Genomic DNA, 2,927 nt, shown 5'->3' on the forward strand with positions numbered 1-2,927 from the left:
ATGTGGGTACTCAACCCTGCAGCACTCTGGAGTTTCTGGTGCCTGCCTTCCCTGTGTAGTAAATCAGACAGATAAGGCACCTCAGTGTAGCATTTAAACCAGCCAGCAGTTACTTGAGAAAGAGAGAAGGAAGGAGACACAAACAGCTGGATAGAAATGCCCCAGAGGAAAGTTTATCTGAGATTCTTCCTGAATGTGATGGATGCCAGGTGTCTACCAAAGCTGCTCTGTCACTCTCAACAAACGGTCCATGCGTCAAGATAAGGACAGGGAGAGATAACTCAGCAATTACTATTATAGGCAAAATAGACTTCACTTGGGGGAAATTAATTAATTGCCAATCAAATCACAGTAGGATAATGAGAAAAAAAAACCACCTGTAAAAACACTTCCCTCCCCCTTTCTTTTTCTCAGGCTTAACTTCACTCTTGAGTTCCCTACTTCCTTCCTCCTAGTGGCACATGGGGGTGGGGATTGAGGGTTGTGGTCAGTTTATCACATGTTGTCTCTGCTTTTTCTTCCTCAAGAGGAGGACTCCTCAGACTCTTTTTGTGCTCCAGCATGGGTTACCTCCCATGGGAGACAGTTATGAAATTGTTCAACATGGGTCCTTCCCATGGGTTACAGTTTTTCATTAACTGCTCCAGCAAGGATCACTTCCACAGGGTGTAGTCCTTCAGGAACAGACTTCTCCAGTGTGGGGCCCCTACAAGGTCAGAAGTCCTGCCAGCAAACCTCCAGTGTGTGCTCCTCTCTCCATGGGTCTAGAGTCTGCTCCAGCATGGGCTTTTCACAGGGTCAGAGCCTCTTTAAGGCATCTACCTGCTCTGGTGTGGATTCCTCCACTGGCTGCAGGTGGGTATCTATCTGCTCCACCATTAACCACCATGGGCTGCAAGGGGACAGCCTGCCTCCCCATGGTCTTCACCAGGCTGCAGGGAAATCTGCTTTGTTGCCTGGAGCACCTTCTCCTCCTTCACTGGCCTTGGTGTCTGCAGAGTTGTTTCACATAGTCTCACTTCTCTCTCTGGCTGCATTTGTGCCGGGTTTTTTTTTTTTTTTGTTTTTTTTTTTTTCCCTTCTTAAATATGTTAACCCAAAGGCACTACCACTGTCACTGATGGGTTGAGCCTTGGCCAATGGCAGGTGCATCTTGGAGCTGGCTGGCATTGGTTCCACTGGACATCAGGGAAGCCTCTAGCAGCTTCTCACAGAAGCCACCCCTGTAGTCCGCTGCTACCAAAATCTTGCAACAGACACCCAATACACTGAAATAAAGTGACAAATTTTCAGCTCCCTGATACAAATCAAACAAATTTATATTAAATAGTTTTCTGTGACTTGAAGAAATTGCTTACCTTTCCTTTTTAAAAAAAAATGAGAGAAGTAGAACTCAGGAACTTTGTCAGAACTGCCTAGTGGAGAGCATTTACCCAGACAGAGGGATAACATGGATTTCATGATCACTGTATCCTGAGGTGACCAACTTTCTAGATAACTTCTCTGGCTTGCAAACAGGGTGAGTACAAGCAAGGAGTGACACAGACAGCTGTGCAAGAGTTAATGACCAGAAGCGTCAAGCCAGGGGAGAGAACTTTCCTAGAGTCTTGTCTGTAAGAATTGCTTGGCCAAGAAGGAGCAAGTGTGGAGTCTGGCTCCTGTTTCTACAGGTAATTATATTGCTGCTTGATACCAGCACCTCTGTCTTCATATTTTCCTCCAGTTGAATGACTTAACAATTAGGATAATGGTTTGTATTTTACATTGGACAACTTGGGAATTAAGCCTCAAGAGCATTAAAGGTTTTGGGGACCATTTCTGAATTATGAATGGTTTCAAAAATTTGAACACTTCTCTGAATGTGAATAGAGGAGTATGTAAACAATTATTTCTTCTAACAACTATTCAGCCTCCTAGGGAAATGATGCAGCCTTTGCTTATACAAAACCTTTTGGAATATACTGAATGTTAAAATTAAGTATCATCATAAATCATTGAAAATACAGTTTCAACATAGAATTTAGAGAAAATTGCAGAGTTTAATACATCTATTTTATAGCTTGCTTTTTTCATACCAAAATTGCAGTCATTTTGTGGTAATTTGAATTTAAATGTCATATCTTTAAGTACTAATCTGCAATCTCTTAAACTTTAATTGCTTGATTTACCAACCGGGGATCCTGACAGCAAAGTTTAAGGGCAAAATTTCAACCACGTAAATGTCACTGAACTCAGGACATACACGTGAACTCAGTTCCTCTGTTAGAGAGGGAGAGATTTTGCACTCCTGCTTAAAAGAAACTCTCATGATTGTAAGTAGTGAGACACATTTCCAGAGCAGGGCGAGTTTTAAGACAAAGGGGCCATTTTGAACAACTTTCACTGTGCATAAAGGGATGCTGCAAGCAATGCATGCATAAGGTATGAAATATTTATGAAGACAAACAAGAGATGGTTAGGATTTAATTAGCTCTCAGACTAAGCATTGTAATCCTCAACACCTCAGGGTACCTTTACTAGCCCTACAGGCATCAGCTAGGAACAGAAAGGTTTATCATCCTCCAGGGCTTCCAGGCATAGCTCTTTGGTGGTGCTGAGTTGCTGTCTTCTGAGAGTTTTTGCTTTTTATGCCTTAGTATTTCTTAATCTTTCCATGTTGGTACATTTAGATAAGGTGCTCAGGGATATGGTGTAGAAGTAGCCTAGTAGAGTTAGATAATGGTTGGACTTGAAGATCTTAAAGGTCCTTTCCAACCATAGTGATTCTGTGATTTTTTTTCCCCCTTAAATCCTTGAAGGGCTGACACCTATCTCACCAATCCCACCTCCATCTGTAGCTGACTCTTCTCTGCAAACTTTCTGAGCTTTTCCTCACAACTTCAATATTTTCCCACTAGTGTGAGCCAAGATCATAGAATCATAGAATC

This window comes from Merops nubicus, unplaced genomic scaffold (assembly GCF_000691845.1).
Source record: "Merops nubicus isolate BGI_N331 unplaced genomic scaffold, ASM69184v1 scaffold23115, whole genome shotgun sequence".
Classification (NCBI taxonomy): domain Eukaryota; kingdom Metazoa; phylum Chordata; class Aves; order Coraciiformes; family Meropidae; genus Merops; species Merops nubicus.